The 15,750-nt window shown below is 42.6% G+C and overlaps 1 protein-coding gene and 1 long non-coding RNA gene across 15 annotated transcripts in view; one reads left to right on the top strand and one right to left on the bottom strand.

Annotated features, from left to right (window-relative positions):
* Positions 1-15,750, top strand: part of NTNG1 (netrin G1) — a 229,726-nt gene that overhangs the window by 49,354 nt on the left and 164,622 nt on the right. The gene's annotated exons all lie outside the window — the stretch shown is intronic.
* Positions 2,039-15,750, bottom strand: part of LOC309535186 — a 65,064-nt gene continuing 51,352 nt past the window's right edge. Inside the window, exons 4-7 of one of the 4 annotated variants that reach the window (XR_014221078.1) lie at positions 14,453-14,708; positions 10,526-10,620; positions 6,299-6,414; positions 2,039-2,762 (exon numbers count right to left, since the gene is read on the bottom strand). This is a non-coding gene — a long non-coding RNA (uncharacterized lncRNA). The other 3 variants (XR_014221081.1, XR_014221079.1, XR_014221080.1) reach the window with 3 other exon arrangements.

Here is a 15,750-nt window from a genome sequence, read left to right as displayed (position 1 = left end):
TATTCAAGGCAGCACAACTCATACTAATTACCATTAAAAGACAAACAAATCCACCAAAAACCACTTTGTTTATCTCATCAGTGGTTATGGGCTTGTTCATAATTTAAAAGCTGGGGGGGATTATAATAGCTACTCTTTCATCTCTCCGTAGAAAGCACTTGGCACAGCCCTGATGGAATTCTACTACATTGCAAAGTTGGTAGAGGAGCTGTACAACTGAGTACTCTTCACATCACAAATTCCCTGCCCACTGAAACATAGCATTTCAGGGACAGCGGTCATCCCAATGTGCTCGTTTTCCATTCAGTGAGTTTTTGATGTGCACGAGCCTTTAGTGATTCTATTTCCCATCAATATTCTGAAGCAGCACAAGCTTAAAGATTTTTTGATTCTCTAAAAGTTCATCTCTTATTTGGGGGAAAAAAGAGCTGAGAATATTTCTGCATCTCATAGCTATAAAGAAGAGAACAGGAGTTATTTTTTTAAAGGATGGAAGAGCACATGAAGGCTGAAAGCTAAACGTAAAGAGAGAGGGGGGGTCCGTCTCTTAAAACTGGGGAAGCTTCAAAGAACATATATAGTGTCAGAAACCCAGGAGATTCCAGGCTTGCCATAACATATTGATTCGAAGCCCGTTGGAAAGTATATCCTTTCTGGCATAAAAAGGCAATAAATATTTGGCAAAGGTGTGTAGCCTTTCTGCACTTAAGGTAAGAAGGGTGCATTTTGCCAGTGCATCCTTTAATATGTACTAGTTGTTAATTAAAACAGACGACTTTACTAGTTCATGTTTTATGCATTTGTGGGATTTTAATACAGCCACAACTAAAAGGTTTGGTTCAGGAGCTTGGAAGCCTCCTGTAACCCTTTAACAAAGCACTTTTTGACTTAATTGATGTGCTTAATGCTGCTATGATGCCTACTCAAGGTGCTCTAGGGACGTCAAGTAATGAAAAATGAAAATCTACTCCCACTCTCTTCCTGTGTGCATTAATGGACACCATTAATGATGCAATCGTTTACCTTTCTACTCAAAAGTAAGCCTTGTTGTTTTTAATGGAGCTTGCTAGCATTGCAATAGCCTTCTCATGCATTCAGTGTATTAGCTCCATCCTTGCTCCCAAACTGGACGACAAGCCTGTAGTACATGTTGTTGCATGCCACCCCAATCTCTGAGTGGTGCAAGATTCCAGGGGTGCTAGGCACTTTACCTAGGGTCCATGTTTCCTTTTGGAAATGAGGCACAGCAGAAACTGTGAAGTCTTGATTTATGGTTGATTTACACCTATATGTGAATCAACCATTTACAATGCTGGAGAGGCTCCCAGCATTAACACTCCAAGAGAGACTTGTTTCTCCACAGCCATGGATGCAAACAGAAGCCAACCATCATGCTTCAGCCCTCTCTCCAGCTTGCCGTCTTTTCCAACCTGCAACCTTTTCCCTCCCGGTCACATCCCAGCCAATTCTAAAAACTCTGGCATTGTCTTCTAACTAACTTGGAGCTGGAGGAGGGGCCCCACCAACTTGCCATCTGACACAGAGCCTTTGTCTTCTTAATGGGCCATTGACATCCCTTTGTTTTCCCAATGGCTTGTCACTCCAGGGGATTACCTCATCAGGAAACCAGCCTGGCTTACAATTTAATCCTTGCTGGATCCAGGGGTTCAGGAGGCTTGATTAAATTCTAGCACTTACTGGATCCAGGAATTTAGGGGAGTCTGGCACGCCACTAATGCATAACACCACAAAGACTCAGCATGCGTTTTAAAACCCCAGGGGTGCATGGAACCACATTTCAAAAATATTGTTGATAACGTGCTAACCTTATGGGGAAATAGGAGATGGGGTGGGGGAAGTTCCCATTTTTTAAAATCTCATTTTACTTTCTTTAATACTTTATTGTTTTAGGGGTGGGGCAAGAGGAAAAGGTTTGTGGTAGGCTGTATCAAAATTGTGAAGTAGACTATAAATGCAATTATACAAAGTATTTCAAGGCTGGGGGGGAAATGGAGGGTACATTGAAGGCACTCCTCACCTGGAGCCTAATTTGGTCTTGGGTCAGTCGGAGCAGATGATATTGGGTTATGTGGATCAATAGTCTATCCCAGTATAATGACCTGACCTGCTGTTTGGGGTCAATAGGTGTAAGAGGCATGCAACCAGACAACAGACCATCAAGCTTTAGACAAGGAAGGGGGGGGGAAATGAGATAAGTGAAGATGGAAACAGCCACAATGGCCAAGGCTTAGAGACACAGCAAGCTGACACATGGAGTCAAATGCATATAGCTCTTGCAAATTCTAGCACAGTGTAGAACAAGCCTGGGGAGTGTACAGTGAGATTTCTGCTGAGGGGAAAACTTCAGGAAGAATCTGTGTTCCCTGTGGAGTGTTTCAGGACACAGCATTGCCTGAAGATGTCCATATCTAGAAGTGTTCTCAAACATCCCTCCAAATCGTAATCTCATTGTTTGTGGAGATTTTTCAAATTCAGTTAATGGGGAGAAAGATGGGAACCTCACTTGTTTGTGGAGACTTTCTTTAAATTCTCTAGTCTCACAAGAAAAGGAACATACAAAATACTGGAATTGCATACGGATATTTGTCCGCCTTCACTCACTACACTCCAAGATAACAGAAGAGATCAGGATACATACAAACCAAGGAAGCGTTTTCTTAATCATTTGGCAACACAAAATGCTGGCTGTTTTAGTTTTCCATTTGTTGATTTGATTTGCTCTTCACATTGAGGGAGAAATCCTGAAAATGGCAAGAAATGGCAATTTAATGTGTTCTAATTGATGCTTCTGGAAAACTTGCATCATCATAGGAGAAAGCAACACACAGTGATGTTATTTCCGTACCAGTGTGAAAACCCATGCTTGTTTCCTAATGCCAAAATGTGGACATTTCGACAGTTAAGACGAATACTCCGAAAGGATATTTTGTTTTACTATCTTTCTTGTGCATCATTTTCAGAAACTTCCTTTAGGCTTCTAATATCGTTGTTACATACCACTGAATAGCATCAAAGGGCTCTGCGGCACAGCCTTCAAAAACGGTAGACGAGACTAGGCCTTTGGGAATGAAAGAAGAATAGAGCAATGCCATTTTAATCCAGAAAACAAGTGTGTATCAGAAGTTTGGGAAACATTGGGTTCCTAGAATAGTAGCTTATCAGCACAGAGCCTAACTGTATGTGCCTGGCCAACCCTTGTTTTTCAACCCAAAGGTATTATGATGCATTTTACAGTGATTCAAAACCTGCCTGGTATAATCCTCTGCGTATGGATGTGGGAGCGTAATCGCCTTCTTCTTTTTGCTCAGGAGTGCTAGCTAGCAAACCGCTCGATCTGCAACCTTGTTAAGATGAAACACTAGGACATAAACAGATTGGGTCTTCCTGAAGTCATTGGAATTAAATTGGTTTAAATCCAAGCACTTAAGCTTAATTGGGGTGAGGCTTTGGGTTGTACATCTGACAGCACATATATTCGTAACAAGTGCCAAATTCGCTCTCTTGCTCTCTCTCCACCTTGCCATCGTTTTCATTGGGGATGAGAACTACGAGCTGCATCGGAATTGCCTTGAAGGGATGCTCTGGCATTGTCCGTGTGATTTTTCTGCTGCCCGGCTTCCCTAATAAATCATTTATATCAGGAGAAGAAGTGCAACAGGGCTAGTGAGAAAAACATGGTTGTTGTTGTTGTTACTGCTGCTGTTGCTGTTGTTGTTTTGTCTCCATGTCAGAGAGCAAAAAAGCCAATAGTTTCCCCAGCCCAGTTTGTCACTTTAGCTCCAGTTAAATGCTGACCTATCTGAGATTTTTGAACTTTCTGTTGACATCTCTATGAACTTGCTCTCTGTAGCTTTGAGTCAGCTTGCTGGCCTCTGCTTAGATCCTTATGCTTCTTAAATCTTCAGTTCTGTTTCTTTCATCTATTTTGCCCCTTGATAAGACTGTAGAAGTCTTGGAATTAGTTAAGGAAGAAGAGAAAAGCTCATCCACTGCTGTTTTCTTACATATTTTTTAAAAAAGAGAGGAATGGGAAACAGATAGGGTGGTGGAATAACATCGGCCCCATAAGAATAGCTTTAGTACCATAGGCAGAATGGCATGTTCACTCCTACAATTTATAACGTGTTTTTTATAGGGGAACAAGAGCAATCCTGTCCTATTAGTGCCAAGTTAGAGAAAACATTAGATCTGCATCTTTGTCCTTAAGTGCAGGGCTTTTAAATGCAAGTTGCCATGGTGAAGGTATCAATCTGGACTGGTTCCCTACCACAGGAAAGGAGTAGTGCCAACTTTTTGTTGCCTACTATGGTTCCAAATCACAGGACTCTATGCTGGCAGTTTCTACAAGGAAAATAACTCCCACAGGATTCAACTGGTCCCCCCCCCCATGGAAATTGCAGGCCCTGGGTCAGGGGACCTGTCCAGATTGGGACTGAAGCAGGAAGCAAAAGCTGAAAACCCTCTAAACACCCGACCACCACCACCACTGCTTGGGTCTTGCTCCATGTTGGGGACCCTGCACTGGCAATTTGTGTTATAAAACAACAACCTGCACTTAAGGACACATACATGGAACTTAAGTGCTACCTAGCTTGTGCCTTGGGACGCGGGTGGCGCTGTGGGTTAAACCACAGAGCCTAGGACTTGCCGATCAGAAGGTCGGCAGTTCGAATCCCCGCGACGGGGTGAGCTCCCGTTGCTCAGTCCCTGCTCCTGCCAACCTAGCAGTTCAAAAGCACGTCAAAGTGCAAGTAGATAAATAAGTACCGCTCTGGTGGTAAGGTAAATGGCGTTTCTGTGCGCTGCTTTGGTTCGTCAGAAGCAGCTTAGTCATGCTAGCCACATGACCCGGAAGCTGTACGCTGGCTCCCTCGGCCAATAAAGCAAGATGAGCACTGCAACTCCAGAGTCAGTCACGACTGGACCTAATGGTCAGGGGTCCCTTTACCTTTAGCTTGTGCCTTAGCTTCTTCCATTCCCCGCTTTCCTAGCCAGCCAGTCCCCCTGCCTTCCCTTTCATTTCTTCAAAAAAATACCTGCTGGTGGCTTGGTAACAGAAGAAGCTCCCATCAACAGCTGGTGTAGAGATGGACATTGTTTTCTGAAATGCTAACCTGGCAGCTGGGCTCTGGTGCCCAGCAAACTGCTGCAACAGGTATTTGAGGGCATAATGGAGATGCTGTTTAAAAGGGAAGTGGGTGACTTAATGAGGGCTGTTGTTTTGGGCTAATGCCAAGCTCATTAAAAACCAGATCTGATATTTGCAGGCAGGAAGCGGTGGTTGCATTGGGCTCTTGAATATAAAAAAACCCCACAGAATTTGTTTAAAACATATTTCTTATGAAAAACTCTCTTTTTTCCATCAAAAGTCTCAAGATTTGTCAGCTTTTTGCCAGGATCCCTAGGGGACTGCCTATCCACTTTGAAATACCATCCGCTTCCCCTGGGACTAAGGCGAGGGACTTTGAGATTTGTACCTTCAAATGTTGAAATGTGGAACCGAAAGAAACAAGGGCTCTATGATCAATTCCACTTTTGAAGCCTGCCTACACAAGAAACCAGAAAGTTTAAATTCTGTGGTCCAAAGGCAGACAGATCACTGATTTAATCTCTCTATGGTGGGAGTGGGCACATAAAGTGGTCTTTCCCCATATTCTGGAGAACCATTCTTTATGTTTCCCCATGTTCTTCACTTGTGGTTAAACCAAGGTGCTTGAATTTTGCACTAGGTAAATATTAAGCCTCTTGGTTCCGTATGTGGCCCTGTGCCTTTAATTAAAGAAAAGGAAAAAGACAAGCGTATCAGTTGATGCTGAACCTGAGGCCACAGTAATAGCTTTTCCGTACTATTTGTCTCATTTAATATTCACAGGCCACAAGGCTCTGTCTGTCATTTGTGGTTAGGAGTCTACATCCCCCCCCCTTTTAGTTGGAGAGAGCACTTGTCCTTTTTGTTCTACTTTGACACCGACACTGTGTTTCGCTTTACTCTGAACACAAAAGCGTGAGCACCCTGTGCTGTTTGTACATTGGTGTCACCTCTTCCACCTGAAATTAGCATTCCCCAGTGCCAGCCGGCATATTTATATGGAGCATAACGTCCTAACTTTGACAAGTTAGGAAACAAAAACCAGTGTACAATGAGCATGCCAATTGAGGCTGATTATATTAATTGCTATTCAGGTCAGCGCTCAGATTAATTATTATGTTTGTGTAGCGTGTTTGTTAAGTGGTTGCCTGATTGCTGTTCAGAAGATTGATTACTTGTTACATTTACCTTGTGGCTTCTGCGGGGGAAACCGGTGCTCGCATTTCATCAGTTCAAAGCACACTGAGGTCAGGGAGGGCAAGTGGGAATTGCGTGTTGATCTCTTGGTAGAAGCTTGTGCAGACCTGAAATGGCATCAAATGCTTTGTTGAGTTATATGCACCCATTTGATCTTCCTTAGGGACATCCTGAAAGCATGTCACTAAGTTTCAGGGATTTTCAAATCCTATATACATCCCTTCATGGATCACTGCCTTGCCGTGGCGAAGGGGCTTGAAGAACTCAGGGAAGCTATGAACTACGCCGAGCAGGGCACACAAGATGAACAGGTCATAGTGGAGAGTTTTGACCAAACGTGATCCACCTGGAGTAGGAATCAGCAAGCCACTCCAGTATCCCTGCCAAGAAAACTCCATGGACAAAGACAACAGGCATATAAAAGTTATGACACTGGAAGATGAGCCCCTCAGGTCGGAAGGTGTCCAACATGCTACTGGGGAAGAGCGGAGGACAAGTACAAGTAGATCCAGAGCTGATGAAGCGGCTGGGCCAAAGCCGAAAGGACGCTCAGTTGTGGATATGCATGGAAGCGAAAGGAAAGTCCAATGCTGTAAAGAAAAATATTGCATAGGAACCTGGAATGTAAGAACCATGAACCTGGGTAAGTTGGATGTGGTCAAAAATGAGATGGCAAGAATAAATATTGACATCCTGGGCATCAGTGAGCTAAAATGGACGGGAATGGGCGAATTCAGTTCAGATGACTACCATATCTACTACTGTGGGCAAGAAACCCGTAAGAGAAATGGAGTGGCCCTCATAGTCAACAAAAGAGTGGCGAAAGCTGTACTGGGATGCAGTCTCAAAAATGATAGAATGATCTCGATACGAATCCAAGGCAGACCTTTTAACATCACAGTAATCCAAGTTTATGCACCAACTACTGGTGCTGAAGAAACTGAAATTGACCAGTTCTATGAAGACTTACAAAACCTTATCGAAGTGACACCAAAGAAGGATGTTCTGCTCATTATAGGGGATTGGAATGCTAAAGTAGGGAATCAAGAGATAAAAGGAACAACTGGCAAGTTTGGCCTTGGAGATCAAAACGAAGCAGGGCAAAGGCTAATAGAGTTCTGTCAAGAGAACAAGCTGGTCATCACAAACACGCTTTTCCAACAACACAAGAGACGACTCTACACATGGACATCCCCAGATGGGCAACATCGAAATCAGATTGATTATATTCTCTGCAGCCAAAGATGGAGAAGCTCTATACAGTCAGCAAAAACAAGACCTGGAGCTGACTGTGGCTCAGATCATCAGCTCCTTATAGCAAAATTCAAGCTTAAACTGAAGAAAGTAGGAAAAACCACTGGACAGGTAAGATATAATCTAAACCAAATCCCTTATGAATACACAGTGGAAGTGAGGAACAGGTTTAAGGATTTAGATTTGCTGGACAGAGTGCCTGAAGAACTATGGATGGAGGCTCGCAACATTATACAGGAGGCAGCAACTAAAACCATCCCAATGAAAAAGAAATGCAAGAAAGCAAAGTGGCTGTCCAACGAGGCCTTACAAATAGCGGAGGAGAGAAGGCAAGCAAAATGCGAGGGAGATAGTGAAAGATACAGGAAATTGAATGCAGATTTCCAAAGAACAGCAAGGAGAGACAAGAAGGCCTTCTTAAACGAGCAATGCAAAGAAATAGAGGAAAGCAACAGAATGGGAAGAACCAGAGATCTGTTCAAGAAAATTGGAAATATGAAAGGAACATTTCGTACAAAGATTACCATAATAAAGGACAAAAGTGGTAAAGATCTAACTGAAGCAGAAGACATCAAGAAGAGGTGGCAAGAATACACAGAGGAATTATACCAGAAAGATATGGATGTCTCATACACCCCAGATAGTGTGGTTGCTGACCTTGAGCCAGACATCCTGGAGAGTGAAGTCAAATGGGCCTTAGAAAGCACTGCAAATAACAAGGCCAGTGGAAGTGATGGTATTCCAGCTGAACTGTTTAAAATTTTAAAAGATGATGCTGTTAAGGTGCTACACTCAATATGCCAGCAAGTTTGGAAAACTCAGCAGTGGCCAGAGGATTGGAGAAGATCAGTCTACATTCCAATCCCAAAGAAAGGCAGTGCCAAAGAATGCTCCAACTACCGCACAATTTCACTCATTTCACATGCTAGCAAGGTTATGCTTAAAATTCTACAAGGAAGGCTCAAGCAGTATGTGGACCGAGAACTCCCAGAAGTGCAAGCTGGATTTAGAAGAGGCAGAGGAACCAGAGACCAAATTGCAAACATGCGCTGGATTATGGAGAAAGCCAGAGAGTTCCAGAAAGACATCTACTTCTGCTTCATTGACTATGCAAAAGCCTTTGACTGTGTTGACCACAGCAAACTATGGCAAGTTCTTAAAGAAATGGGAGTGCCTGATCACCTCATCTGTCTCCTGCGAAATCTCTATGTGGGACAAGAAGCTACAGTTAGAACTGGATATGGAACAACTGATTGGTTCCAAATTGGGAAAGGAGTACGGCAAGGCTGTATATTGTCTCCCTGCTTATTTAACTTATATGCAGAATTCATCATGCGAAAGGCTGGGCTGGATGAATCCCAAGCCGGAATTAAGATTGCCGGAAGAAATATCAACAACCTCAGATATGCAGATGACACAACCTTGATGGCAGAAAGTGAAGAGGAATTAAAGAACCTTTTAATGAGGGTGAAAGAGGAGAGCGCAAAATATGGTCTGAAGCTCAACATCAAAAAAACGAAGATCATGGCCACTGGGCCCATCACCTCCTGGCAAATAGATGGGGAAGAAATGGAGGCAGTGAGAGATTTTACTTTCTTGGGCTCCATGATCAGTGCAGATGGTGACAGCAGTCACGAAATTAAAAGACGCCTGCTCCTTGGGAGAAAGGCGATGGCAAACCTAGACAACATCTTAAAAAGCAGAGACATCACCTTGCCAACAAAGGTCCGTATAGTAAAAGCCATGGTTTTCCCAGTAGTGATGTATGGAAGTGAGAGCTGGACCATAAAGAAGGCTGATCGCCGAAGAATTGATGCTTTTGAATTATGGTGCTGGAGGAGACTCTTGAGAGTCCCATGGACTGCAAGAAGATCAAACCTCTCCATTCTGAAGGAAATCAGCCCTGAGTGCTCACTGGAAGGACAGATCGTGAAGCTGAGGCTCCAATACTTTGGCCACCTCATGAGAAGAGAGGACTCCCTGGAAAAGACCCTGATGTTGGGAAAGATGGAGGGCACAAGGAGAAGGGGACGACAGAGAATGAGATGGTTGGATGGTGTTCTTGAAGCTACTAGCATGAGTTTGATCAAACTGCGGGAGGCAGTGGAGGACAGAAGTGCCTGGCGTGCTCTGGTCCATGGGGTCACGAAGAGTCGGACACGACTAAACGACTAAACAACAACAACAACATATACATACACATACAGTTTTTAAAAATTAGATTCCTCTTTCGTCATTACTAGAGCTGAGCTGAAAATTCTCCGAAGAAATCTTTCTGAGAAGGTTACTGGGATTTTTCTTATTTTCTATCTACACACACACACACACACACACGGTAAAAAAGGGCCATTCTCCTTCCTTTACCTTTGTGTGGTAGCAGCCACTTCCTCCTGGAATGCCCCAGAATGATGGTATCCATGGCATCATGGGATATGCAAAATGGCACCTAGACTGTATGCAGTAGCACCAAAAACAGAAGTGGGGAAGCTGTGCTCCTGCCACTGCTGTTGGCAAAATTCATCCTGGTTAAACTGTTGGAGATTTTCTCCTTTCCTTGGGATAATTCAATGAAAATTTCCTTTCAATTTCTCTGCCAACAAATAGGGCAGAGGAATTTTGATGTACCAGGTCATGGGGGGAAAGAAAGTGCACCCTCTTTGAATTCTGTAGTTTTACAAATGAAGGCATAATAACAACCATCTGTTCCTTAACAGGTCTCAAAAGTAGGTAAATACAACCTCAGATGAACAACAACACATGACATATTACACTGTGTCATGCAGAACATGCGTATAAAAATAAAATTCCTAGTTACCTCTGAGGGTCTGCATGACCTTGTACCTTCTTACACCAGTAAATCCTCTTCATTTATACAAATTCCAGTACAAAACTGAATTATTTCCTTAGGTTAAGAAAAAAATAAAGGAATGCATATCCCCCCCGTCATTTTAGTTTAAGTAGTGCCTTTAAGAATTTCCAGTAGTTGCTTTGTATCCTCTGCTCTTTGTACTTTGATCCGAGCTATTTGGTCTCACATTTCCATAAAGGCAGTTGTCACCCTGGAGAAAGATAGCATCATATAATTTAGTAAAGGGCATACTGGGGGCGGGGTTACAAAATACTTAGGGATTTAGGGACAAGAGGCTCTGTGATTAGAGCAAAGTGTGGAAGAGAACTTGGTTTTATTATCATTGAACATAAATGAAATATCCTTGGTGACTGGTAAAAAAGAGTTGTCGGTGAGCATATAAAAATAATGCAAATAGTTATTGTGGTAGTTATGAAGATATTCAGACAGTTGTTTCAAATATCGAAAGTGTTTGGCTATAAATATACATTTACTAAACATGTGTCAGAGTGTTAAATGGCACCTGGTTTTGGGAGGCAATACCATAATCAGAGGAATTATATTGGGACTTAGTCCAATGTTGATTTAGTTTAATTGGATTGAGAGGCTATTCCAAACTAAGTGAAATCTTTAATAGTAGCAGAAAATAGTGTGGTATCCCAAGTGGAAACATCCACAAGTTCCGTCTATAAGGAAATGACTGATGAAGTTTTTAGAGTTGGCAGAAATGGATAAATTAACTGCTTTGATTAATAGGCAGAAAGGTAGTTCTCAGAATTTAATGTGTTCCTGAGAGATGGGCATGCTATTTACTGTGTCACAAATGAGAAAGTGTCCTCGGGGGCTAGAGCCCCAGTCCAAGGAGGTATAAACCTGCTGTCCAAAGCACTCAAGAAGGAAAGCAGGGGTGGTGATGTAACACAGCTCAAAACAGCTGGCGTCAAGCACAGGGAATCAGTTCAATTGGTCACTAGTGGAAGGTTGTACAATTCTTCAGTAAAATACAATAAAATCTCAAGCTTTGAATTCTGGTGATTTTCTAGGGGAAGGAAGTTTCATATTTGTGCAGCAATTTTTAAACCCCCCCCCCAACTCTCAGTTCATAGAAAAAATTACTTGCAAAAGAGAGGGGATAGACAATATCATCCCATAGCAGTGCAATGCCTTATGCTCCAAATACCCTCTGCATTCCATCCCTTTGTCCCTTTTAACTCAGTTTCTGGTGATGTGGTGCTGGTATGAGGAATAGTTGCAGTGTGGACTTCTTGTATTACCACAGTAGCATGGGAAGGAGGCTCAGGGGGATGGGGAGCTTGTGACTCTCCAGATGTTTTTGCCCATGCTAAGTGGGGCTTGATGAGAATCCAAAAGCATCTGAAGGACCACAGGGTTCCCAATCATCTCCTACTTCGCTGGTGTAACATGAGAAGAGTGTCACAGAATAGGGAGGAGAAGAGAGGAAAGGCTAGCAAAGAATGAATGGAAAGAAATGCAGCTTAACACTAGGGCTCTCAGATGTTGTTGTTTGCACAATGGGTGGGCATGTAGCCTAGTGATGCCACGCCATCGATGTGCAAAGCAGCTACCCTCCTTATACACTTCACAGATCCCACAGCACACATACTTTTAATGTAGGTGGAGGTCTGCTTTAGTTAAGCTTTGTTTTAGTCAGGGTTTAAAAAGGGAAGCTTTTGTAGGGGGATTTTTGCAAGAAATGTCTGCTGTTCAAATGGATCATACTCCAGAAATGCAATATGTTTTTAATATCACACGCTTGGGTGGCAGTGAGGAGTAAGTTAAAGCTAATGAGATTCTTCTCATTGTCTTCCTGGAATTCCTCCTTTTGCATCTGGGGGTTATACACAAGGGAAGACACGAGCCTTCATCCTATCCCATCCCTTGGAGAAAAGATTCATAAGTAGGCTGAAATCCTATGTGCCTGTGTGGTGGTTTTTTGGTATATTTTTTAAAAAAGAAATAAATATATAAAATGGATTAGAGATGGGCATGCTATTTACAGTGTCACAAATGAGAAGGTGCTTTTCCATACATCACGCAGAAATGTTGCACAGGCAGTAAAACTTAGTTTAGTTACAAAGTTGTGAAAGTTCCTAAATTATTAATATAGGAACACAGGGATGGCTGGTGAGAGCCATGTGGCTGAGTTGAGGCAACCAACTCAAACCTCTTCACAGGCTGGGTTTCTCAGGTGGACAATAGGCTGGATTACAGTGGTACCTCGCAAGACGAAAAACTCGCAAGACGAAAAACTCGCAAGACGAAAGAGTTTTTCGTTTTTTGAGTTGCTTCGCAAGATGAATTTCCCTATGGGCTTGCTTCGCAAGATGAAAATGTCTTGCAAGTTTGTTTCCTTTTTCTTAAAACCGTTAATACCCAGGGTGCATTGCTTGAAGAGGTGCTTCGCAAGACGAAAAATTCACAAGACGAAAACACTCGCAGAACGAATTAATTTCGTCTTGCGAGGCACCACTGTACTTATTTCCTCCCAAGATAAGGGAAATGACATCGCTAAGCCTGGCAGGGCAGCATACTCTATGACAGGGGTAGGCAACGTAAGGCCCATGGGTCACAAGCGGCCCACGGGGGTTGTTTAACCAGCCCACAAGCCACCCCTGAACCAAGCCACCCGCTCGGTGAGTCCCCGCGTGCTGCACTAAACCAGCGCTATCCATCATATTCAGTTGAAAGGCCTTAGCAAACATCCAGCAATGCCGCAACCCAGCCTCAACCCCCTGATCCAACAACTCTTCCCAGAAGATTTTTGTTTAACACCCACTGTGTTTAGTGTGTTTGACCCTGTTACATTATACCACACATTTTTCATTGTCTTACAAGCATCCATTATTATTATTATTATTATTATTATTATTATTATTATTATTATTATTTTGCAATATTAAAACTTTATTTTTCAAAACTAGAAATAGAAATTTTACTTGGATCTGACAAATCTCGCCAGCACGGAGCCACTCCTGGGAGGTAATCATGACAACGGACATGCTTCAACTGCTTGAAACAGATTACTCATTTTCACCAAAAAGATGCAAGTCCCTGCATAGAGCAAATCAATTCCTTGCAGTGACAGCCTATTTGTTCTGAAAGCAGAAAGACGGTCCCCTCAGACTCTGAACCAGCTGGCGTTAAACCCTTGTGCCTTTTCTCTGGGTTGCACACATTACATAATGCACAGGCCTAGTTTTTTTCTACTCTGTCTCACTCTTTCAGAGCACGGACCTGAGAGGTAGTTTGAGTTTTTTCATGCTGGAGAAACATTATGGGCATGACTGTTATTGTCGGTTGGCTGGTTCTTGCTTAACTGGAAAGACATAAATCTTCTTTAGAACGCTAGCTGTTGTACACACTCCCTTTCGCTCTCTCCCCTTCAGCCCGCCCATGCTATTAGCTTTGGACATACTGAAATGATCTTGGTCTAGCATCAAAGACCTCAAGAAGTAATGGTGACAGGGGATCTAAACTCATTAAAATCTATATGGGAGTTGGATCTACACTCTTAAATTGGTAACGCAAACTCAAGGAACCTTTTAAATCAGTGTCGGCTAAACTGAGAGAAAATAGTTTCAAAACAATTCACACAATTCACAACCAATAAATGCCACAGGTTAATAATATCTCCTTCCAGTCCTTTATGTTGGAGTGCATTACAAACAATTCGTTTCATATTTCCATATGTGATGGGGATGCAAACCTGTACAATTAATTTTAGAAAACTGTCTTTGAAGAAGTTCCTCCTATTACAGGACAGGTGATTCAACCTGGTCTGAGGCTAGCTTTCTTAAATCTGGTTATAAGATGACAACAACAACAACAACAACAAATTAATTTGGTTTGTATTCTGCCCAATACCTGCAGGTTTCAGAGTGGTTCACAACATAAAATCACAAGATAAAAACACAAGTCACATAATAAAAATAAGAACAAGAACAACCCAATAATCCCCCTTTTCCACAACACATTTTAAAAGGACATTGGGTGAAGGCCTCGTTAAAGAGGAATGTCTTTACCTGGCATCGAAAGGTGTATAATGAAGGTGCCAGCCAAACTTCCCTGGGGAGAGCATTCCACAGATGGGGAGCCACTGCAGAAAAGGCCTCTTCTCATGTTGCCACCTTCTGGACCTCTTGTGGAGGAAGCACACAAAGAAGGGCTCAGAAGGCAATCTCAGGGTCCATGTAGATTCATATGGAAACAGGCGGTCCATGAGGTATTGCGATCCTGAGCCAAATTCACTATTTAAGGGCTTACTAATCTTTTTCACGTCTGCAGCAAGAAATACAATAACACAGTGTAGGAAAACAGCTAATAACTTAACTCTAGAGGCACGGTGAGATAGAGTAGCCCTAACAGAAAAACAAATAAGCATCTTAGAGTGCTCAGGAACACAAAGACCAAAGATGATTTTGAAACTGGATGGCACATGTTTATTCAGTACACAGGAAAGGACAAAGTTGTCAACTCACCACGAGCTTCCCATGGCTCACCTGTATTATTTATCTGTATTATTTACATGCCTATGCATGGCATGTTTCTTTTGTGGGGGTGGAAGTATATGGGGATTGTTTGTTAAAAGTATTTTTAGAAACTGAAAATATAAAGTTAAGAAACCAGGGGGAGAGAAGTAATGTGTAGTCAGCCTCCCTAAGGAAACCTGTGATTTTCTGCCTCCTCAGTGTCCAGCTGTTCTATAACGTGTAAGGCTTTGTGCCTTCATATGCTGCAAAGTGTGTGATTTTGGCCCATCAAGTCAGTGTTCAAAACTGCTCAAAGGCTGTGAGGGAAAACTGAACTCTTTTGTGGGGAGCCTGTACTCTTCCTCACCAGATATTGTGCCTCTATGGCATTGGATCTACACTGCGACAGGAAGCTATGGGCCACAGAAACTTAACAGGAAGGCTGGCTGCAGTCTTCCCTTCTAAGCCTTTTCTCTTCAAACAGTGATTCAGTGGGATTTTTGAAAAAGAATTTGGTCCATGCAGGTCAGCAGCTGTGTGTGCACTTGGTTGGATTGTTCCTGCTGTGTCAAGGACATGATTTGCTAGACCTTTGCTAGTCTTTACACATATTTGGCCTTATAGGTTTTGATAAGTAGAAGCGTAGGGCTTAGTACAAAGCGTACAGGTGAATGCTAAAGGAAGACAAATGTCAAGCAGAATTGTCACCAAGTCTTTAAAATTTAATCAGCTTCTTTGAGTTCTTCACACCCTCCTTTTTTGTGCTCCATGCCATTATCAGCTCTCTATTTTAGTCTTTAGTGAGGCTGCCCACAATTATCACTATGATGTGTCAGAGACAGTTCTGTTCT

Source organism: Podarcis vaucheri, assembly GCF_965113315.1.
Source record: "Podarcis vaucheri genome assembly, chromosome: 6".
In the NCBI taxonomy this organism is placed as follows: Eukaryota; Metazoa; Chordata; class Lepidosauria; order Squamata; family Lacertidae; genus Podarcis; species Podarcis vaucheri.
The sequence above is the reverse complement of the archived record's forward strand: the minus strand, read 5'-3'. Positions and strand labels throughout refer to the sequence as shown.